This window comes from Hyperolius riggenbachi, chromosome 11 (genome assembly GCF_040937935.1).
Source record: "Hyperolius riggenbachi isolate aHypRig1 chromosome 11, aHypRig1.pri, whole genome shotgun sequence".
NCBI lineage: Eukaryota > Metazoa > Chordata > Amphibia > Anura > Hyperoliidae > Hyperolius > Hyperolius riggenbachi.
This window is the reverse complement of record NC_090656.1, coordinates 214,045,312-214,069,820: the sequence shown is the minus strand read 5'-3', so window position 1 is coordinate 214,069,820 and position 24,509 is coordinate 214,045,312. Positions and strand designations below refer to the sequence as shown.

Sequence of the window (24,509 nt, the reverse complement as noted above, 5' to 3'; positions counted from 1 at the left end):
CACTTGTGGGGTTCCTATACTGCCCTGGCATTTTACGGGCCCAAAACTGTGAGTAGTCTGGAAACCAAATTTCTCAAAATGACTGTTCAGGGGTATAAGCATCTGCAAATTTTGATGACAGGTGGTCTATGAGGGGGCAAATTTTGTGGAAACGGTCATAAGCAGGGTGGCCTCTTAGATGACAGGATGAATTGGGCCTGATCTGATGGATAGGAGTGCTAGGGGGGTGACAGGAGGTGATTGATGGGTGTCTCAGGGGGCGGTTAGAGGGGAAAATAGATGCAATCAATGCACTGGGGAGGTGATCGGAAGGGGGTCTGAGGGGGATCTGAGGGTTTGGCCGAGTGATCAGGGCCCACACGGGGCAAATTAGGGCCTGATCTGATGGGTAGGTGTGCTAGGGGGTGACAGGAGGTGATTTATGGGTGTCTCAAGGTGTGATTAGAGGGGGGAAATAGATGCAAGCAATGCACTAGCGAGGTGATCAGGGCTGGGGTCTGAGGGCGTTCTGAGGTGTGGGCGGGTGATTGGGTGCCCGCAAGGGGCAGATTAGGGTCTAATCTGATGGGTAACAGTGACAGGTGGTGATAGGGGGTGATTGATGGGTAATTAGTGGGTGTTTAGAGGAGAGAAGAGATGTAAACACTGCACTTGGGAGGTGATCTGATGTCGGATCTGCGGGCGATCTATTGGTGTGGGTGGGTGATCAGATTGCCCGCAAGGGGCAGGTTAGGGGCTGATTGATGGGTGGCAGTGACAGGGGGTGATTGATGGGTGGCAGTGACAGGGGGTGATTGATGGGTGATTGACAGGTGATCAGTGGGTTATTACAGGGAATAACAGATGTAAATATTGCACTGGCGAATTGATAAGGGGGGGGTCTGAGGGCAATCTGAGCGTGTGGGCGGGTGATTGGGTGCCCGCAAGGGGCAGATTAGGGTCTAATCTGATGGGTAACAGTGACAGGTGGTGATAGGGGGTGATTGATGGGTAATTAGTGGGTGTTTAGAGGAGAGAATAGATGTAAACGATGGATTTGGGAGGTGATCTGATGTCGGATCTGCGGGCGATCTATTGGTGTGGGTGGGTGATCAGATTGCCCGCAAGGGGCAGGTTAGGGGCTGATTGATGGGTGGCAGTGACAGGGGGTGATTGATGGGTGGCAGTGACAGGGGGTGATTGACAGGTGATCAGTGGGTTAGTACAGGGAAGAACGGATGTAAATAATGCACTGGCGAATCGATAAGGGGGGGGGGGGGGGGGGTTGAGGGCAATCTGAGCGTGTGGGCGGGCGATTGGGTGCCCGCAAGGGTCTAATCTGATGGGTAACAGTGACAGGTGGTGATAGGGGGTGATTGATGGGTGATTGATGGGTAATTAGTGGGTGTTTAGAGGAGAGAATAGATGTAAACGATGGATTTGGGAGGTGATCTGATGTCGGATCTGCGGGCGATTTATTGGTGTGGGTGGGTGATCAGATTGCCCGCAAGGGGCAGGTTAGGGGCTGATTGATGGGTGGCAGTGACAGGGGGTGATTGATGGGTGGCAGTGACAGGGGGTGATTGACAGGTGATCAGTGGGTTATTACAGGGAAGAACGGATGTAAATAATGCACTGGCGAATCGATAAGGGGGGGGGGGGGGGGTTGAGGGCAATCTGAGCGTGTGGGCGGGCGATTGGGTGCCCGCAAGGGTCTAATCTGATGGGTAACAGTGACAGGTGGTGATAGGGGGTGATTGATGGGTGATTGATGGGTAATTAGTGGGTGTTTAGAGGAGAGAATAGATGTAAACGATGGATTTGGGAGGTGATCTGATGTCGGATCTGCGGGCGATCTATTGGTGTGGGTGGGTGATCAGATTGCCCGCAAGGGGCAGGTTAGGGGCTGATTGATGGGTGGCAGTGACAGGGGGTGATTGACGGGTGATTGATGGGTGATTGACGGGTGATTGACAGGTGATCAGGGGGGATAGATGCATACAGTACACAGGGGGGGGGGAGGGTCTGGGGGGGTCTGGGGAGAATCTGAGGGGTGGGGGGGTGATCAGGAGGGAGCAGGGGGCAGTTTAGGGACTAAAAAAAAAAATAGCGTTGACAGATAGTGACAGGGAGTGATGGATGGGTGATTAGGGGGGTGATTGTGTGCAAATGGTGGTCTAGGGGGTGGGCAGGGGGGGGGGGTCTGAGGGGTACTGTGGGCGATCAGGGGGCAGGGGGGGGCAGATCAGTGTGTTTGGGTGCAGACTAGGGTGGCTGCAGCCTGCCCTGGTGGTCCCTCGGACACTGGGACCACCAGGGCAGGAGGCAGCCTGTATAATACACTTTGTAAACATTACAAAGCGTATTATACGCTTCCTATCCGGGGATCGTCGGGTTAACAACCCGCCGGCGCTTCCGATTGGCCGGCGGGTTGACGTCGCGGGTGGGCGGAGCCTATTGCCGGTGGATGCGCGCGCATCCCAGCGCGCGATCCCCGGCCAGAGAGTGCCCCAGGACCTGACGCCAATCTGCGTTACGTGGTCCTGGGGCTGCCACTTTGCCGCCGCCAATATGAAGTAGGCGGTCGGCAAGTGGTTAATACTGAGGGTACCTCTGGCTACCTAATGCTAAAGGGTACCAGTAGCTACCAAAGACGTGCAAGGGAAGTAAGGTAAAAATGACAGCTAGGCCAACCAGCGCACTTGGGGTGCGGCTCCGTGGGGGTTTGTAGGTTCATGGAGGGCAAACTCTAGGGTGCCAGGACATCTGTGCCTATAAGCTCCTGTGCTGTACATCCAGGCCTGATCGCAATCGTTAGGCTGTGCGATTGTCGCCAAGATTGCTGTCAGTCCCAAGTAGGGCTGATCGGAACAGCTGAATTCCGATTTCGTCTAAAATTCGTGTACCGCATGCGAAAACCGAATTTTGTGTTCCGAATTTTCGTGTTCCGAGTACATTTCTATTGAAGTCAATAGTCAGGGGCGTAGCAATAGGGGGTGCAGCGGTAGCGACCGCATCGGGGCCCTTGGGCCAGAGGGGCCCCGAATGGCCCTCCCTCAACTACAGTATTAGCTCTATATTGGTCCTGTGCTTATAATAATCATTTATATATATACTTTGAATAGAGGTAATCATTAACAAACTATTCCCCATCCCCTTCTTGCACCTCTGACATTGTAGTTGCCATTGGCAGCTTTTAGTGCGCCGTTTCAATTGCTATGTATAGAGTGCATGGGGGGCCCCATTGTAAAACTTGCATCGGGGCCCACAGCTCCTTAGCTACGCCACTGTCAATAGTGCCAACTTCTGCGGTTAATTGTAAAGCCCCTGTACTTGCTATCATCACCAAATTTGGCATGTATAATAAGCAGATGAGTAGGAACATGGTAAAAAAAATTTGTGAAAAGACCTTATAGTTTTTGAGCAAATAGATTTCAAAGTTTCATAGGAAAAATGGTTTTTAAACTGTGTAAAATGACACTGCTGCAGTACAGGTTACTGCATTCCGAGTTCTGTATACATATTGTATACATTTCATGAAAACAGACAGCGTGGGGTCCCCCCTTCCAAGCCTCCTTAACTCCTTGTCTCCCATGCAGGCTGGGATAGCCAGAATGCGGAGTCCCGGCCACGTGGGGCTTCGCACCCTGAGCTATACCAGCCCGCATGGTCCATGGTATGGGGGGGGGGGGCTCTGGAGGAGAGGGGCGGTCAACCTTCCCCCCCCCCCCCCCCCCCCAGAGCCCTTGTCCAATCCATGGACAAGCGGCTCTTCCCCACCTCCGGTGCCCCAGGATTAAATTAACCAGGGATACTTACCTTGCGAAAATCCCACGCCAGTATCCTTAGAAGTGGTCCCACGGTAGTATCCTCTTAGGACATCTCACCACCCTCCCACACCGACAAACTCCCGCCACTGAATGGTCACAGTCAGCCTCTGCATCTGTATAGCAGAGGCTATGAACACACAAATGTTGCCTTTGAAACAAGAAATTTCGGCAAACAGTGATGCGATCAAAATGGCCACCGGGAATTCCCGGAACACTGGAGGCCACACTAGAGTGGCGAAACCAGCCATTTTTCTCATAGATGGTGGGTCCAGGTGACCAGAGCAGGAGGTGCCCTGGTTCCCTGGACCCACCTATTTATGTGAAATAACGCTCAGTCTGACACTCTGAGGTGGCCTCCGGGTAACGGGAATTCCCCAGCAGCCATTTTGTTTATGACACTGTTTATCGAAAATTCTTGTTTTAGCAAACAATTTTCGTGTTTCTAGCTTATGCAATACAGATTGCAGAGGCTGTCTATAGCCATTCAGCCCCGGGAGTTGGGCGGGTGCGTGGGACCACTCCTGAGGATACTGGCGTGGGATTATTGCAAGGTAAGTATCCCTGGTTAATCCAAAGCAATAAAGGACTTTTTACGTTGTCGTGTTTTTATTTCTTTTTTTAAGTCTCTGCTGAAATGGGTAAGGGGTACCGTGTACCCCTATACTTATTTCTCCTGGGGAGGGGGCGGCTTCCGGAGTCTGCTTGTTAAAGGGGACCCCGGATGGCACCATGAACCCCCCAGGATGTCGGCGGCCCCCACCTCCTCTTGGGGCACCAGAGGTGGGGAAGAGCCCCTTATCCATGGATTGGACAAGGGCTCTTGGGGAGAGGGGGAGGTTGGCCGCCCCTCTCCTCCAGGGCCCCTCCATACCATGGACCATGCGGGCTGGTATAGCTCAGGGTGCGAAGCCTGCATGGGGGACAAGGGGTTGAGGCTTGGGAGCGGGGACCCCACGCTGTCTGTTTTCATGAAATGTATACAATATGTATACAGAACTCGGAATGCAGTAACCTGTACTGCAGCAGTGTCATTTTACACAGTTTAAAACCATTTTTCCTATGAAACTTTAAAATTGTTTAATTCAAAAACTATAAGGTCTTTTCACAAAACTTTTTTTTACCATGTTCCTACTCATCTGCTTAACCACCCTGGCGTTCTGATTAAATCGCCAGGGTGGCTGCGGGAGGGTTTTTTTCAAATAAAAAAAAAACTATTTCATGCAGCCAACTGAAAGTTGGCTGCATGAAAGCCCACTAGAGGGCGCTCCGGAGGCGATCTTCCGATCGCCTCCGGCGCCCAGAATAAACAAGGAAGGCCGCAATGAGCGGCCTTCCTTGTTTTGCTTATATCGTCGCCATAGCGACGAGCGGAGTGACGTCATCGACGTCAGCCGACGTCCTGACGTCAGCCGCCTCCGATCCAGCCCTTAGCGCTGGCCGGAACTTTTTGTTCCGGCTGCGCAGGGCTCAGGCGGCTAGGGGGGCCCTCTTTCGCCGCTGCTCGCGGCGAATCGCCGCAGAGCGGCGGCGATCAGGCAGCACACGCGGCTGGCAAAGTGCCGGCTGCGTGTGCTGCTTTTTATTTGATTAAAATCGGCCCAGCAGGGCCTGAGCGGCGACCTCCGGCGGTGTTGGACGAGCTCAGCTCGTCCAGACCGCTCAGGTGGTTAATATACATGCCAAATTTGGTGATGATAGCATGTAAGGGGGCTTCACAATTAACCACGGAATTGAGCACTATTGACTTCAATGTAAACGCGAATTCGGTAATCGGAATTGCCGAATTTTTGAGTTTCGAGTGCTTACTCGGAACTGCCAAATTCTGATGGCAAACTCGAAATTCGGAATCCGAGAGCTCAGCCCTAATCGCTTCGGCCATAGGAAGTGAGTGTCATTTCCTGCTTTGCCGGTTGGCAGATAGGAGTTACCGCGTACTAATGCAGTAATCCCCGAAGAATGCTGTCGGCAGTGCGGCCGCCAGGCTTCCGCCAACATTCAGAGTGAAATCGGCCTGAATTTGCCAGAGACTAATACTGCAGTTTGGAAGCCCGATCGATTTACGTTCAGACTGGCATCAATCTGGCGTGCTCGATAAGGCTCGGTTAGATGTGTGGGAGTAGCGGCTTCTTGACTCCCTGTGTGTAATGCGTACCCGCAAAACGCATGAAATAAAAGTCAATGGGAACGCAATGGTATGCGTTTTTCATGCGTTTTTTTCCCCAAAATATTTTGTTTGCTGTATTTTGGTTTCCTGCTGTCTTCCAAGTGATTTGCATGAATGGAAATCTAAAAATGCATGGGAAACGCATACAAAACGCATATGCGTTTTGTATATGCAAACGCATTAAAACACATGGAAAACGCATTGCAAACACACCACAAACGCACAAACACCGCACACAACATTAACTTACAACATGACATAAAACGCAGCGTTTCACGCTATGTCCTATGTGAACCCAGCCTTACATGTGCTGTCAGTGCAGATTAAGGATTAGTGCATTAGGGCTGTACAAACAGACTGCGTTGCGCTGTGTCCTTATAACATCATGCATTTTTTTTCAATTGCAAAGCCTTTTTAAAAATAATGAAAATTGTGATGAATTGTACACAGTAGTATGATGCGATTTTAGAAACTTGCAATCGCAGTGACTGCATTAGAAAATCGCATACAAAAAAGGCAAAGAGATTGTATTTTTTTTAGGTCAAATCCCAGGAGACCTTGCAACTTCCTGCCGAAGGACTTTAAAGAGACTCAGAGACGAACAATACTAAAACTATTTACCCGGGGCTTTCTCCCGCCCCATAAACACGTCTAAGTCCCACGCCGTCCTTCCACAGTCTGCCGTTCAGCTGCGGTGAGCCCCGGTAACAGGCTCAGTTACATCAGCCACTCTGCTGGACGCGCAATACAAAAGTACCTTCTCCATCATTATTTCATTCATATATAGATTATATACACCATGGGCTTGATTCACAAAAGAGTGCTAACTGTTAGCACGGCCGTTTTCACACGAATTTTCTCGTTTGCGCGCGATCGCAAATTTTCACGCACAATTAAACGTTTTCACGCGCAAACGCAAATTTTCGCGTGAAATTGCTATTGTTTGCGCACGCAAATTCGAGTTTGCGTGCGAAAACGATAACGATTTCAATGTGCGCAAAAATGTTTAATTGCGCGTGAAAATTCACGATCGCGCGCACACGTAAAAATTTGCGCGAAAACGGCCGTGCTAACAGTTAGCACTCTTGTGAATCAAGCCCCCGGTATTTGTCCAGATCCTGACAAGCAACACAACATGTGAAAACAAACATGATGTATTGATATAGATCCACAGAAGGGTAGCATCAGGAGGAGGCGGGGTTATGCAAATTAGTCACAAGTGCATTGCTCTGGCCAGTTTTGCCTGTTAAGGGCCATCGTTTCTAATTTTCATTAGATTTAGGCTACATATTCAGGATCAAGACTTCTTTAATGAATCTGTGTAGCCTTGGGGTTGTAAAACTACGTGTGGGTTGTAAAACTAAATATCTCGCCATAAGTTGAAAACTGCAGAAATATGGGGGTATAAATAGCAATTGACTCATCATAAAAAGTAGATATGTGGGTGTGAGGGGAGAGGTGTGTCACTGGTAACAGGGATGTCTCCCCATCCATTGGGTCCCATAAAAAAAAAAAAAAAAAAAAAAAAAGGGACTACATCTGCATCTGTTTTTTTTACATTGACGCAGTGCGACTTTATGTGACGGAAGTAACGTTTTTGCTGCATCCCTCATGCGACTGCATACATTTGTCACCACGCGGTTCCTGCGGAGGACCGGAAGCCACGTAAGTCACGTTAGCCACGCAAGTTTTATGCATTGCGCGGAAGCGTATTTTTGCAATACGCTTCTGCGCAGGTGATCGCTTGGTAGCTTATTACACAATCGTGGGTAGTGGAAATTGTGGGTTGCGGAATCGCAGTGCGATTGTGATCGCTCTTCCCAGTGGAAAGGGGCCATAAATTGCAGTGACCCTTTTCCACAACTGCGTTTTTCTGTGTTTAAAAGCCAATGGTTACCCCTTTAAAAATAAAAAAGTCAGATACTCACCTAAGGAGAGGGAAGGCTCGGTCCTAATGAGCCTTCCCTCTCCTCTCCCGGTGACCTCGGTGCTGCGCTGGATCCCCCATTCGCGTCCGCCGCCGCAGGGACTTCGGAGGTCTTCGGGAGCACTCGGGCTTCCGAAGACGAGCCGCTCCATACTACGCACGCGCGCGTCATAGACGGCGCTCGCGCATGCGTAGTATGGAGCGGCCTGTCTTTTGGAGCCCGAGTGCTCCCTTCGGCTGCGGAAGTGGCAGTATTTGACTGAACTGGTCGAATACTGCTACGGGGGATCCTGCGCGGGACCAGGCATCGGGAGAGGAGAGGGAAGGCTCATTAGGACCGAGCCTTCCCTCTCCTTAGGTGAGTATCTGACTTTTTGATTTTTTAAGGGGCAAACATTCACTTTAGGGCTCGTTTCCACTATTGCATTGCGGAATCGCCGGCGAATCACCACAGGCAAATCGCATGCGGGTGCGACTCCGCATGCCTTTTTTGCCGCGATTTCGGATGCGATTTCGCATGCGGTAGTAAGTATGCGATTTTAACCATGTCACTGCCTGTGTAAATTAACATGGGTACCTATGCGAAATCGCGGCAAAAAACACATGGGGAAAACGCATGCGATTTCCCTATTAAATACATTGTGTGCGATTCGCCTGCATTCCACACGCAGGCGAATTCTGAGGGGTCTGCCGTGCAGATTTTCCCCGCACACAAAAACGCTCCGCACAGCGCACAAGTGGAAACAGGCCCATCCACTTGTATTGGCTGTGCGAATCCGCATGCGTTGTCCACTTATTCAGTATAGTGGAAGCGAGCCCTGAAAAAAAAATGCAGCATGTATGCAGCCATCCTATTAATGACGTGCATGTGGATTGGGGGGGGGGAGTATAGATAATAGATGGCCTTCCATTGTGCAGGTGGGAAGCCTCCAGCCACCAGGGATTGGACACACAGCGGCACGCCCCCTCCCGGCAGAGGCGCACATCCCCGCAGCGCAGCGACAGGAGCACAATCGCTGTCACGTGACGCATGACGTCAGGAGGTGAAGTTCACCAGCAGCTGTCGCGAGAGGCTGCCGTCTCTTCCCATAGTATAGAGACAAAGCCCGGATCTCGCGAGTGTTCGCACGCTGCGTCTGTGGTGGGGATAGAGGCCGGAGCGGAGCCAGTGGTGGGGGCAGCGGAGACGGTGCGTCAGGTGAGGAGGAGATTCATGAAGGCAGGATGGATATGACAGCAATGTGGAAAGGCATTGTACAGGAGAGGGGAGGACATCTGTGGGGGGATAGGAGTCGTGGACGGTGGGAGGTGAATCATGTGGGGGGACGGCAGGACGAGGGAGGGGCAACATGGGGAATATGTGACAGGATGATGGGGAGGGAGTAGGGTGCGTATAGCGGTGTGTGTGAGGGGAGGGGGGCTGGTTGTTTATATGCGTGGTGTGATAGGATGATGGAAGGGGGCAGCTTGCTTGTCTACGGGGAGGGGGTGTGTGGCTGTGACAGGACGATGGGGGGCAGCAGGTTGTGTATTGGGGGTGAAGTGATGATGGTGGGAGGGGCAGCAGGTTGTGTATTGGGGGTGGAGTGACGATGGTGGGAGGGGCAGCAGGTTGTGTATTGGGGGTGGAGTGACGATGGTGGGAGGGGCAGCAGGTTGTGTATTGGGGTGGAGTGACGATGGTGGGAGGGGCAGCAGGTTGTGTATGGGAGGGGTTGACAGGATTCTGGGAGGGGACAGGTTGTGTATTGGAGGGGGAGGGACACATTGAGTATGGGGGGGCGGTGACAGGCTGTTGGGAGGGGCAGCAAGTTGTGTATGGGTGGGTGACAGGATGGTGGGCGGGACAGGGTGAGGATGGTAGGAGGAGCAGGAGGTTGTATGGGCGGGGTTTGACAGGATGGTGGGAGGGGACAGGTTGTGCATGGAGGGGAGGTGTGTGTGTGTGTGTGTGTGTGTGTGGTGTGTGTGGTGTGTGTGTGGTGTGTGTGTGGTGTGTGTGTGGTGTGTGTGTGTGTGTGTGTGTGTGTGTGTGTGTGTGTGTGTGTGTGTGTGTGTGTGGTGTCAGAATGATGGAGAGGGCAGGTTGTGTATGGGAGTGTATGTGACAGGATAAGGGGGCAGGTTGTGTATGGGGTAAAAGGATGAGAGGAGGCAGGTTGTGTATGGGTAGGAGTGACAGGATGATGGGACGTGGTCTACAGATGGCTAGAGAGTGGGCAGGATGTGCATTGGGGTGGCAGATAATTGGGGACGGGGCAGGTTTTGTATGGTACAAGACAAGAGATGGCTAGCGAGTGCATAGGTGGTATATGAGAGGCGACAGGATGAGGGTGGTCTAAAAATGTGTGGAGTGGGGGTAGGTAGTATATGGCAGTATATGGGAGGTACATGAGGGAGGTAGACCAAGGGTTTGTTTCCACCAATTCTGCACAAATCTGCAGTGTTTCCCCGCAGGTGAATGAAAATTTCTTGAGGGCAGAGGCAAGTGCTATATGGGGAGTGACAGGATGATGAGGGGCAGGCTATAGATGCATGGACTTGGTGCATGGGAGTGATAGGATGATAATAATCCGAATAATAATCCGAACATTTATATAGCGCTTTTCTCCTGTCGGACTCAAAGCGCTCAAGAGCTGCAGCCACTGGGACGCGCTCAGGAGGCCACCCTGCAGTGTTAGGGAGTCTTGCCTTGAACTCCTTACTGAATAGGTACTGACCCTAGCCAGGATTCGAACCCTGGTCTCCCATGTCAAAGGCAGTGCCCTTAACCAGTACTCTTTTCAGCCACTGCATGATGATGGTGGTTTGGAGATGGATGTAGCAGTGGTAGGTGGTGTATAAGGGTGACCACATGATACGATGGTGTTTGGGGTGACAGGATGTATAGAGTGGGCTGGAGTTGTATGGGGTGACAGGATAGTGGGGAGGTATTCTAGGATGATAGGGAGGCAGTGGATGGTGTTTGTTATGGGACTTTCTATGATTGCGCAGTGTATATGGCAGTTGAATCAAGCCTGCTGTGGTACAGTGAAACTGCTTTTGCTACTTAAAGTGGCCCTGAACTCTTGTACAGGACACAAGGAAACCCCTCATCTTCAAGTAATCACAAGTGTAATTTGATCCCTCTGATGTGTCTGCTTCTATGAAAGCAGGAAGTAGACACTTCAGATTTATTGCAGTTGTTCTGTAAGCTTTAACAAAGAAATGCTCTTCTTTAAATATTATGCTGTTGCTTATCTGTTAGAGCAGAGAGGAAGTCCTGAGTTCAGGTCCGCTTTAACCTGTGGCGCTTTGTTCTGATTGCTGGGGGGATGGGGTGATGAGGGTGTTCTTGGAAGCATCAGTATGTTGGCAGCAAGGAGCATATTCTGCTATATATTGCAGCCTCTACACCTAAAAATGAACAATCGCTCTAAGCTACTCCATGTCTAGTTGCACTAATGCAGTGCAGCTGCAGGGCTGCGGAGTCGGAGTGAAGGAGTCAGAGCAATTTTGGGTACCTGGAGTTGGTGGTTTTTATAAACTGAGTCGTCGGATGATTTTGGTACCGACATGTGGGTGCATGCAGGCCTTAGGCGCTGGTGGCGTTCACATTGTAGGCAGTGGTTGTGGTATGAACAGGCTTTCGGTGGCATAGACATGGTAGGCTGTGGTTGAGGTGCATGTGTGCACAGGCTTCGGTCAGTGGTGAGGCTTGTGTTGTAGACTGCAGTTGTGGTGCGCACACAAGCTTTGGGCAGTGGTGTCATTTTCATTGTAGGCTGTAGTTGGGATATGCACACACTGGCTTTTGGCAGTGGCGGCATACATGTTGTGGACTGCTGTTGTAGTGTGCATGTGCAGATTTTTGGCGACAGGGTTCGGCATGGTAGTCTTTCGGCGGTGGTTACACTTCCATTGTAGGCTGTGGTTTTGGTGTGCATGCGAACAGGCTTTTGGCGGCAGTGTCATTTGCACTGTATTCATTGGTTGGCGTGCTTTCAGGCGGCTGTATAGGATTTAAGACTTTTGAGAATTGGGGGTTTACTGGTTGTATCTGTCACATCCTCCCCAACAAAGCTGCTCTCATTGGCCATCTGTTTCACTAACTGTCTAGCATGTGTATGAAGCTTTAGGGCCCATTCACACTTGAGCGTTTTGCCGGCGATTTCAGCAAAACACTCACTAGCGCTTTTGAAAGCGCTAGTGTAATAAAACCCTATGGGCCCCTTCTTACTTGGGGGATTTGCGTTAATCGCCCAAAATTTGCGAAACGCAAACGTGTAGCCTGCACCATTTTCAGGCGATTTCCTGGCAATCGCATTTCAGTGCTATAGAAGTGCGAAACGCGATCGCGGAGAAATTGCTGCACTGTCCAGTGATTTTTTTTTTTTTCGCGTGAAGTCGCGGAACAATCACTCCCGCAAAATCGCCTGCGATTTGCATTTTCAAGTGTGAATGGGCCCTAAGAGATGGTACGCACAGCATTATTTATTTCTACTTACCTGGGGCTTCCCCCAGCCCCATGAGGTGTGAGTTCGCTCACTGTCCTCCCAGTGGTAGCCACCGGTATTCTTCTCAGTCTGTATCACTCGTCATCTGTGCATGCACGTGCCCCTATTGCGCCCCCATGGCCCGGAGTGTTCTGTGCCTGTGTAGTACTACTGTGCAAGTGCAGAACCCTCCCGGCCAAGGGGAGCGCAACATGGTGCCGCACATGCGCAGAAGAGGATCACTGGCTCTGAATTCTGGTGGCTACTACTGGAGAATGGAGCAGCTGGGAAGGATGACCATGGAGACAACACACCCCATGGGGCTGAAGGTAGCCCCGAGTAAGTATAATGCTGTGTGAACAGTCTCAGGTTCCCTTTAGGGCTAATTCGCATGCGTCTGCCACATGCGAATTCGCATAGCCAATACAAGTGAATGGGACTGTTTTCATATGTCAGGATTTCTGAGCGTTTTCGTCCGCATCAAAAATTCGCATGGCAGAGCCATCAGAATTCGTATACCGCTATGCGGGTGTATGCGAATTTTCATGCGACTTCGCATGGAATCAATTGAAAAGCACACAGGCACTGCCATGGTTAAATTCGCATACAGCGTCATTCATGCAAATTCGAAATTCGCATCCGCATGCAAATTTTTTCCGTGGCGATTTCGCACCGCACAAGTGGAAATGGGCCCTTAACCCTTACCTATGTCTTTTGTCTTCAGTGCTAGGTGTTTCAGCTGTTCAGTAGCAGAATGCCCAATCCTAGCTTCAACTGCTGCATAGTCAGGGCTGTGGAGTCGGAGCAATCTTTGGGTATCTGGAGTTGGAGTCGGTGGTTTCATAAACTTTGGAGTCAAATGATTTTTGTACCAACCCCACAGCCCTGATGGTCATTCCACTTGAGCCGGAATGCCTGAATGGTTTGCAGGGGTAAAGGTGACCATCCACTGGTCGATATAGCCGACAGAGAGATGCCTCTCCCATCATTATCTGATCAAGTAGAGAGAGATAAATCTGCTCGAATCCCTCCACACATTACACTTCAGCATGAAATCTTTTGAAAATCTATGCACGTCTTTTGGGTCTAATCGAATCGGCTGGATATCGATAAGTGTACAGCCACCTTATAGTGAACCTGAGCTGAACAGTATAGGGGTATTTATATTTGCCTGGGGCTTCCTCCAGCCCCATTAGGTGCGTGGGGTCCCTCGCTGTCCTCTCCATTCCCTGGTAAATCCCTCCAGTAATCTGGCCTGTCATGTGTTTCTGCGAATGCGCGGCCCGGCTGCACCTCTGCCGCGCCCCCTTGCCTTGGAGCATTCTGCGCAGAGAACGGAGAGGACAGCGAAGGACCCCACGCACCTAATGGGGCTGGAGTAAGCCCCAGGTAAGTATAAATACCACCATACCACCCATCTCAGGTTCTCTTTAACACAGCTCTGAGTTCTGCTTCTTTTAAAGAGTCTGAAGTGTTTTAAAATACCTGTTTTTGTGGAGCAGGCCGCTTCAGCATTATAATCCAAACTGATTCGCCGCATCCCCTCGGCGGAATGATGGCTTTATACACCCCATATCCCGGGACAAAATTCCATGACTTTCCAGGTCGTGGATTTTGCTGCCTGGGGAGGCAGATGTTTGTGCTGTAGCTCTGCCTCCAGTCCAATCATTCTCTGCCGATCTCAGCCTCTCCCCACCCCTCTCGGTGAAAGAAGACTGAGAGGGGCGGGGAAAGGCAGAGATTGACTGAAGCAGAGGCAGAGCTACTGCACAAAGCTCTGCCTCTACCAGGAAGGGATTTTGGGGTGATTAACACCTCGTTCTGCTGCCAGAATGTGGTGAATCAGTTTGGATTATTATGCTGAAGCTTCCTGCACCATTAAAAACAGGTATTTTAAAACACTTTAAACCTGTCCATTTCCAAGTTGTGCATTTTCAGATTCCACTAATGTACAAGTAATGTGCATTAGTAGTGTTGCAATCTGTAGTCTTCTTGGCCACCTGTCATGCTTGCTTTCTCCAGCCCATTTCTTTTGCTTGCTGGATTCAGTGATTGTCAGATTGCATTAGATGGCCAGCAGTAGTTCTGAATGGCAGGAATGGGGTCTGGTTCCAGAAGGAGCCTCTCACATCAGACAGGTGTGAATTATTGATGCTGCTCAGTGATGTTATACACAGACATGCTCAGCAAGCATTTTTCCTTTTTCGTCTGCAACAGTTGCTGTTAAATATTTAGTAGGATAAGAATGCTAGTGGCATTTTCAGGAAGATGTCATGTTGTGTTTTTAGAAGAGGGTTTAATGTATTGTGAGACCGGTTAGAGACCAATAAAAAGCTTTATTTTACCAAGAACCGATTCATCTGTTTTATATGATTGCTCACAAATGGAATCCTTTACTATGTTATATCTACTGAGGTTGGTTCCAGTTCTTTACTATAGCCATGAAGCCTGGTACACACCTTGCAATTTCCCATCAGTTAGGTCGATAGATAATTTCTGACAGATCCGTTCGTTTTTATGAAAACTTCTATGCAAATCGATCAGAAAAACGGAAATCCGGTTGGACCTGTCAGAAATGATCTATTTCCACCCATCTATCTGATGGGAAATTGCATGGCGTGTACCAGGTTTAAGGAGAGGGAATGCTCTGGGTCCTTTAGAGCCTTCCTGTTCTCCTGCTGGCTTTACTGTTTAAATGTCACACCGCGGGAGACTTCGACAGTCTTCGGAAGCACTCTGGCTTCCAAAGACCAGCAGCTCTGTACTGTGCATATGCGTGAGAGCTATTGCGCGTGCGCTGTATGGAGTGGCCTAAAGTCTCCCGCAGCGGGAGATTTAAACGGTGAAGCCTGCAGAGGAACGAGAAGACTGTCGGGAGACCGGGGAGGCTCTATAGGACCAGAGCCTTCCCTCTCCTTAGGAGAGTATCTGTTTTTATTCAGATTTCACTTCAGTCTCTCTTTAAAGTGCACAGGACTGAAGAAATACACCGAGAAATGCACCCTGTATGTATAGAGAGTTTAGCCTGTCTAATGCCTCCTCGTTTGTGTCTAATCTTAAATTGATCTCTGATCTCCCCGGTGTCACATGATTGCCTATGGTAGACAGAGTTCTCCCCAGGCTCTTTTAGCTGGGTGCTCCACCCGGCTAGATTTGGTGACCACCCGGCTGTCATCGGCTCACCTCCTCCTATGCTGTAAGCACAGTTGCCCTGCATTTTCAACTCGCCCCACCCGGCTACTATTTCATGGCACCCGGCTGGAAAAAAATTCTGTGGAGAACACTGGTAGAGATGGTACATAAGGCCATTTGAAAGCACAGGAGGTTAACAATGTCTGCTTCCATGAATCAGGAAGTAGAAACAGTGCAGATTTATTTTAGGATTTGGATCAGGTTGTAACAAATGTTTTTTGTTTAAAGTTATTATGCTGTTGCATAGCTTTTAGAGCAGAGAGGTCCACTTTAATGGAATCTACATAATTTAACTGACCGGTCTAGCTTTAAGAGCTGGTACACACGATGCAATGTTCCTGCCAGATCAACAGGCCGATTGATCCTTTCCGACATGCCTTACCTGCTCTCAGTGGAGAAAGGGATCAGTTTTGTGCAGTACTGCCCTTTAAATCAATCCCTCTCTTGATCAGGAGCAGATCAGACATGCAGGAAATTATTGATAGACCCGTTGATATGATGGGAAAATTGCAGAGTGTGTAAAGGAAACCGGTAAGGCAAAAAGTGCCCTTGGGTACTTGCCCTGGGGTTCTGGGGAGGGTGGGGGGGCAGGGGGCAAGGTGGGAAGCCTCTGGATCCTAATGAGGCTTCCCCATCCTCCTTGGCCAGCCTGGTCCTGTGCTGGCAACCTACAGACAAGACCCAAAACAATCCCTGTTGCTGCTATTTCTGCTGGAGCTGAATAGGAAGCTGCTAGTTCACACAGATTAAGCAGTTCAAAGTAGCCACTGTGATGTCAAGCAACCCTGGCCGCCACAGTGCATGCTGGGAAATGTAGTTCATTAGTGATTACATATACCAGCCGGGAGATGTAATCCCATGGACTACATCTCACGGAATGCATCGTGGTTACTTGGCCCATGCAACATCACAGCGGCTACTTTGTACTGCAGGACAGGGAGAGAGAAGATTGTGGAGTACTTATAGATGGGGGGGGGGGGGTCTAGGAGGCAACCCCTAGGTGTAAGTAAATGCTCGATGCCCCCTAAAGCCCCACCATTAATGAACCTCCCCGGAGAGCCAAGTTCAGGACTGAAATTAAACTTTTCAGTTGATCTGAGCTAGTTTTGAAGTGACCCAGAGATCACAAATTACTTAGGTGTTTCTGTTTTTTCCCGGGGCTTCCTCCAGCCCCATAAGCATGGATGACCCCCTCACCGTCCTCCCGTTGCCCTCTGTTCAGTGGTAATCAACCTCGGTAACTGGCTCAGTCAGCTCCAGCCATTCCCCCCCCCCCCCCCCCCCTTCCCAGCTGGAGGTAAATTAACAAACCATCCTTCTTCTAAATGTAAAGAAGTTCTGGTTTTATAGGGAAGGTAAAAAACGGTTATAATTTCATATACAACCCTCCCCTCTTGAATGGTTTGAGCCCTTGATCATCAGTTTTGCACCTGCCCTGCACAGCGACGGTTGGAGAAGAGCAGTTTGTAGTTTGTACGCTGTGGGCGTGGAGGAACACGAGACATTTCTTCCTTCAGGCAAATGATAAATAAGACTGTTCTGTCAGTTTACCGAAGTTCTAATATTAACGTAAAAGCGGTCTGTTGCTCTGGCTATTTGAGCCAATGCATACAGTCTATTTTTAATGTATTATGCATATTTAATAATTCATACTTGGTATGGAAATGGTGATGTCTCCAAGCATCAGCTGGGATCTGAGTTCTGCCAACTTGTTTGCTTTTAGATTTGAGAGATTGCGAGTTTGGAAGGAAATGGGGAGTCTGTCAGACAATGCATGACAGAAGGAGGTGTTACAGCCCACCTGAACAGAGGAACATGGAGGCTGACCTATTAATCTACTTTTAAAGTGCACAGAAGGAAAACAGAGAAATGCACCCTGTATGTATTCAGAGAGTTTAGCCTATTTGGTTCCCCTTCATCTGTGACTAATCACAACTGTAAATTGATCTCTCAGCTGTATCAGTTCAGGAATCTGGGCTGCCTCAGCAGAGCAGCTAATTTGTAAAAACAGGATATTAACCCTATGCCTTCTTTCATGAAAGCGGAAGCAGACACACTGCAGAATTATTGCAGGAATTGTACCAGCTGTACCAAAGACATTTTTTTGCTTTTAGGCTGCTTACACACAGGGACGTTACAGGCGCACGTTAGTGCGCCTGTAACGCTCCCCCAACGCACAGCAATGTAACACAAGTGGGCTGTTCACACAGCCCACGTTGCGTTACATGTAACGCTGCACGTTCTGTGCAAAGTGCAGCATGCTACGGCGTTACAGCGGCTATAGCCGCGTTAGATTGTTTGCACATGCGCAGTGGGGGGCGGAGAGGAGGCGAGGAGAGCCAGCTACAGTAGCCGCGCACATGGCTACTTAATATTCACTGCACTGGCGACCGCTGATTGGCCGGCGGGACCACGTGATGCGGAGTGTCTCGCTCCGCATCACGTGGTCCCGCTGGCCAATCAGCGCCACTCTGGGAGACATTATAGGAATCGAGCCGCCTAACGCGGCTCACTCTACCGTCCTCACTTGCAGCACCATACGTTGTTAGGTGCACGTTATGCGACCTTAACGTAGCACCTAACGCAACGTCTTGGTGTGCAAGTAGCCTTAAGGTTATTATACTGTTCGTCTTTTAGAGCAGAGAGGAAGTTCTGAGTTCAGGTCTGCTTTATCAGGAAATATGACGGCCTCCATATCTCTCTGTTCAGGTGCATTTTAAGAGGTAGTATTTGAGTGAGAATGGTACTGAGATTTTTTTTCACTGTGGAATGTGCCCTAGTGTTGTCTACAGAGATTTTTTTTTTTTTTAGCCGGGGGCATAAAAAAGTAGCCGGGTTGGGCGAGATGAGAGAATTTAGGGCTAGTGCTTCTGTGCGCAACTCTGCTTACAGCATAGAACAGTGGGCTGATAACAGCCGGGTGCTAACCAAAACTAGTTGGGTGGAGCACCTGTCTAAAAGAGCCTGGGGAGAACAAGGTGTCCCTATATTCTGAACTCAGAAATCCTAATGGTAATTCATAAGTCAATAGGAGTGTATAGAACAGGCATGGGCAAACTTGGCCCTCCAGCTGTTAATGAACTACAAGTCCCACAATGCATTGCAGGAGTCTGACAGCCACAGTCATGACTCATGAAGGCAAATGCATTGTGGGACTTGTAGTTCCATAACAGCTGGAGGGCCGAGTTTGCCCGTGTCTGGTATAGAAGTAAGTTGCTGGACGGGAGTACCTGTTTTATCAGCCAAACGTGAGCTCCAAAGTCCAGTGCAGTACAGCAGTCAGTCAAATGTGGCCATGTGACGCCTTACGTAGAAAGAATAGATGCCAGACTTCATTTCCCAGAATCCCGGCATTATACGGTAGTAGAATACGTGTTCTATACCAGGGAACTGTATAGGGGAGGGAGGAGGCAATAGACACCGCAGAACTATATAGGGCAGGGACTCAAAGTGCTCAAGAGCTGCAGCCACTAAAGCCTCATACTCACGGGGGACCTTTTTGTTGCTAGTCGCTAGCACACAGGGGACGCGCACACGACAGCCCGGCGACAGCTCCGACCGTGCGACAGATGTCCACACGTCTCTGCCCAAAGGCAGAGACACAGCGGGGAAACTGTCGCCGAAGGTTCCTCGCGCCCCCCCCCTATCGTAAGCTCCGCTCACTGTGTGTGTGTGTGTGTGTGTGTGTGTGTGTGTGTGTGTGTGTGTGTGTGTGTGTGTGTGTGTGTGTGTGTGTGTGTGTGTGTGTGTGTGTGTGTGTGTTGCTATCGCTAGTCCACATACACACGGCGGACTAGCGACAGTTGCGGTGACAGCTGTAGCAGGTGATTGACCAAGTCAATGGCCTGGCGACAGCTCTAATTAGCGACGGTTCGGGGCGCGCGCGTCATACACACGGGCGACGTGTCGCCGCAACACGCATGTGCCACGTGGTTGCGGCGACAGTTGTAGCCCGTGTGTATGGGCTATAATGGCCCATACTCACGAGGGACTTTTGTCGCCTCAACACGCGGCGCGCGCGTGTTGCGGCGACAGGTCGCCCGTGAGTATGGGCCGTTGCACGCGCGCGCACCCCGAACTGTCGCCCGTCGCTCTTGTCGCCATGCGATTGAAAGTTTCAATCGCATGGCAACAGTCGCCGCCGCACCTCCGCCGCAACTGTCGCTAGTCCGCGTGAGTACGCGGACTAGCGACAGCAACCTCCATAGAGGTAAATGGAGCTTCCGGCGGGGGGAGGAGGAACGTCGGCGACAGCTTCCGTCTCGCCGCTGGTCCCTCTTCCGCGTGTGTACGCGGAGGGACCTGGAGAGAAGCTGTCGTCAGCCTGTCGCTAGCACGCTCACTTGTGCTGGCGACAGGCCACTTCTGCAGCCCGTGAGTACGGGCCATTAGGCTTGCACAAGGGGCCACCCTGCAGTGTTAAGGCCCATACACACAGGCTGCAACTGTTGCTGGAAACACATGGCGCGCGCATGTTGCGGCAACAGGTCCTCCATGTGTATGAGGCGCGCGCAAGCAACTGTTGCTAATCAGAGCTGTCTCCAGGCGATTGACTTGTTCAATCCCCGGCAACAGCTGTTGCAGCAACCGTCCCTAGTCTCAAGTCGGTGCGGTCGTGTGTATGCTAGTCTCTAGCAACTCTTGTGAGTCCGACAGTTCATTGAACCTGCGACAGAAGTTGCTGAGCAACAGTTTCCGCTATGTTGCAGACAGGTTGTTGCCGCGTGTATACAATCGTTGCTTGTATACAACTGTCGTTGCTGGAGACTTTCAACTGTTGCTTGTCTCCATGCAACTGCAGACATCCGTGCCTCATGTGTATGTAGCTTATAAAGGCCCATACACACGGGCTACAAATGTTGCTGGAAACACATGGTGCGCGCATGTTGCGGCAACAGGTCCTCCATGTGTATGAGGCGCGCGCAAGCAACTGTTGCTAATCAGAGCTGTCTCCAGGCGATTGACTTGTTCAATCCCCGGCAACAGCTGTTGCAGCAACCGTCCCTAGTCTCAAGTCGGTGCGGACGTGTGTATGCTAGTCTCTAGCAACTTTTGTGAGTCCGACAGTTCATTGAACCTGCGACAGAAGTTGCTGAGCAACAGTTTCCGCTATGTTGCAGACAGGTTGTTGCCGCGTGTATACAATCGTTGCTTGTATACAACTGTCGTTGCTGGAGACTTTCAACTGTTGCTTGTCTCCATGCAACTGCAGACATCCGTGCCTCATGTGTATGTAGTTAGGGAGTCTTGCCTTGAACTCCTTACTGAATAGGTACTGACCCTGGCCAGGATTCTAACCCTGGTCTCCCACGTCAAAGGCGGTCCCCTTAACCAGTACACTATCCAGCCACTGTCATTCTGGACTTGCTCATAAAGCCATCGGTTGTCTTATGCCTGGTACACACCATGCAATTTCCTGTTGGAACGATGGGTCAAATTAATCATTTCATACCTGTAGATCAAGTCTCTGATGGATTTTTTACAGAAGTGGTCAAAAAAGTAGTTACCGCTGAAGCTTTGTGCCCAGCTGGTGTCATGCTGTAGCGATGGGGACAGGTTACAAGCGGATTAGGATTATTTGTCTGCACAAGGTCCATCTCCGGCAGGTTCAGACTGTCATGGCTGGAATCTGACCTACATAGCGATATTGTATGCGTTGTGTGTAGTGCTGGTCCAGGCGGTGCATCGGCACTCCGCTTCTTTGTGCTGTGACTGTGCCTTTGTCTCTTCCCTGCTGATTCTGTAATATTCTTTTGCAAGCAAAACATACTTGGCCATTGCCAGGTTTCTGAAAGGAGGATTGTAATTCCTATGCAGCAACGTTTTGCTGTGTTTGTGCAGTGGAGGCCTGTGGAGGATGTAAGTGGCTCTTTCTGATGCTTTGATGTGAGACTTATCATTTAAAGCTGTAAACCATCCATGATTTTAATTCATTTATTACTAAATGCTTTCATTGCTTTTTAAAATTACATTGCAAAAAGGTCCTGATTTTGCTGCAGTGCATCACTGGTCCTTAAGTAGTGGCTGGTTAAGAGCTCTGCATCTAATACAAGAGACCTGGGGCTAGACTCCATAATGCTGCTACTCCCTATAGAGCGTGCCCTAGTGGCTGCAGCTCTCCTATACAGTTCCATGGTGTCTAAAGCCCCCTCCCCCCCCCCCCCCCCCCCCCGTTATAGATTTCCATGGTGTCTAAAGCCCCTCCCTCCCCCTACACAGTTCTGTTATCTAAAGCCCCTCCCTCCCCTACACAGTTCTGTTATCTAAGGCCCCTCCCTGTACAGTTCCATGGTGTCTAGTGCACAACATAAATGTTATTTGTCTTGTCTATTTAAAGTGGACCTGAACTCTTAGACAGGACACCCTAGAGAAATGCACCCTGTATGTATTTAGAGAGATTAGCCGGTCTAATTCCCCCTCATTTGTGTCTAATCACAAGTTGTAATTTGATCTTTCCCCTGTGTCAGCTGACTGCAACCGCAGATGAGCTCCTTTGAAAGCACAGATGTTAACCTCATGTCTGCTTCCATGAATCAGGAAGTAGAAGCCGTGCAGATTTATTGCAGGATTTGTATCAGCTGTAACAAAGACATGCTTTTTTCTTTAAAGGTTATTATGCTGTTGTGTATCCTTCAGCGCAGAGAGGAAGTTCTGCGTTCAGGTCCGCTTTAATGGCTGTCATATTTTCAGCTACCCCTCCCCCTTCTTTCATTTTTAGGGCGGGATCACACTGAAGTAAAAAAAAACAACGCTATTTCCTGGAATGCAGGGCAACACAAAATCGGGCGGCTGTGTTACTAGAATGTGCTCACACTGTCAATGCGAACTCAACACTCACGGTCTGGACCGCAATAGCCGAATCCCAACATGCTGAATTATTCCGCAACCATATCCCGATCCTGCTGTAAATTTAACAATGTCCGTCCTCACTAGGCTGAGGGCCACATGCATGAACCCATGGATTCAGTTCCACTGATACCTGCTATTCAGCCCACTGCAGGGGAGAAACCGTTCGAAAACCAGCAGAAACGTGAGGCCCCCCTATTGGTTTGCATGGCGGACCAATGTAAAGTGCCTCAGAAATGTGGCCATGTCTGCAATGGAGGGAGGGGGGGCGGCATCACCAATGTAACTAATTACAGCCATAAGCAAGTACGTAATTGACCCTAAACCCCTCCCCCACAATGCATCATTGAGACAGAGCCTGACATGAAAGGCTCTGCCTCTTATGCTGAAATACTTTTTAAATTAAATTGTGTGCTCACGCATGCGCAGATAACCTTATTAACTTTTAACCAGATAGTAATAATGGCCTCGATTCATAAAAGTGCTGTTGGTAAGGTAACGTCGAGCGGGGAAACACCGCTGTCGGTATTTCCGCCTTCAGGGTGGTAATTCATAAAAATGTAGCTAGATGCGATAGGCGTGCGGAGATACTCCGCTGTAGGCAGGCGTTAGGCTGTCCTACGCATGCGGAAACAGGAGAAGCAGGCGGAATCCCTCCGTGCGGTGTTCTCTCTGCAGCTGCTTGGGAGGTCTGTCCCATTCACTGCAATGTATTCCGCACGCTTCTCGCCACATCAGAGGTAGCGGTAATACCCGTCCGCATACCGCTACCTCTAATCTTTATGAATTGACTACTTGTTACTTTTGCTATGATAATCACCGCACAAGGCGGTGATTTATCACTCTGCTCGCGAATGTCGGCTTTTCATGCGGAAAAAGCCTTTATGAATACAGATTTTGCTGTGTGGTCGGTAAAGTGAGCCGTTTTCAGCATTTCCGAATGCGGTAATGCTTTATGAATCGAGGCCAATGTTTTAATGAAATTGGGAATGCGAATACAGTATTAAGTCTTGCAAGACCAATGTTTTATTGCTATCTGGTGCAGCACTACAGAATGTTTTAAAGTGAATGGGAACCGCATTTAAAAAAATGACACTTACCCAAGGAGAGGGAAGGCTCTGGGTCCTAGAGCCTTCCTGCTCCTCTCCTAGTCCCCTCGTTCCGGTGCTGGCTCGCCCGGTAGCAGTATTTGACTAAATTAGTCAAATGCTGCTTTACCAGGCCGCAGTGCTCCTAAAGAAGGGCGGCCCTGTACTGCACCTGCGCAAGCACGCTCTCTTGCACGCTCACGCCTGTGCAGTATGGAGCCGCACATCTTCGGGAGGACACGGCTCCCGAAGACTTCCAAATACCCTTTTGATGGGGGATTGAACCTGGGTGGGGGGGGGGGGGGGGTACCGGGGGCGGATGCCAGCACAGGATAGAGGGCACCGAGAGAGGAGACGGAAGTCTTTATATGACCCAGAGCCTTCCCTCTCCTTAGGTAAGTATTTGCTTCATTTTTTTAAAAAAAATGCGGTTCCCATTCACTTTAAAGCCCATACATATAAAAAATACCGGCTCTCCTAGGATACTCTGGGAGGAGAATTCTGCATAGCTAAACAGCCTAGGCAAAGCGTCACTGGGAGGGCGGGTCTATATAACAATGTACAGCTATATATCGGTATAGGGAGTTTTATGATGCAGAAAGCATGATTAACTTAAAAGTGGCTATCTGAATAATTACATGCCTTCTACTATATGTTTCTATGGTGCCTCTTTAATATTTGTAGTTCTACTCCAAATCTAATGCAGAGTCACAAAGTCTACGGATCCCTTCCTTTTTGCAGTATCCAATGCAATGTCATGTCATGGAGCTCTGGTGTTATTGTGTGTGGTTGATCTTTGTTCTTGTTGCACAAGCACTGTAGAGTTATGTGGTTGTACCTATGAGGTCATCACGTGGAATACTTGTTGATTTTAGCCCTCATGCTGTAGATGTGTATGACCGATAAGATGATCGGGTTTGTTTAGGGCTCTATCCCTGGAAGCTGAGTGCTTCTATATTTTCCGATGTGAGATCATGCTGTTTGCACGTCTAGCCTTCCTCTTGCGTC

The 24,509-nt window shown here is 49.8% G+C and overlaps 1 protein-coding gene across 2 annotated transcripts in view; it reads left to right on the top strand.

Annotated features, from left to right (window-relative positions):
- Positions 1–8,991: 8,991 nt before the first annotated feature.
- Positions 8,992–24,509, top strand: part of BTBD10 (BTB domain containing 10) — an 81,463-nt gene continuing 65,945 nt past the window's right edge. Inside the window, exon 1 of one of the 2 annotated variants that reach the window (XM_068259979.1) lies at positions 8,992–9,098. The gene's annotated coding sequence lies outside the window, so the exon portion shown is untranslated. The remainder of the gene's footprint in view (positions 9,099–24,509) is intronic. The other variant, XM_068259980.1, reaches the window with a different exon arrangement.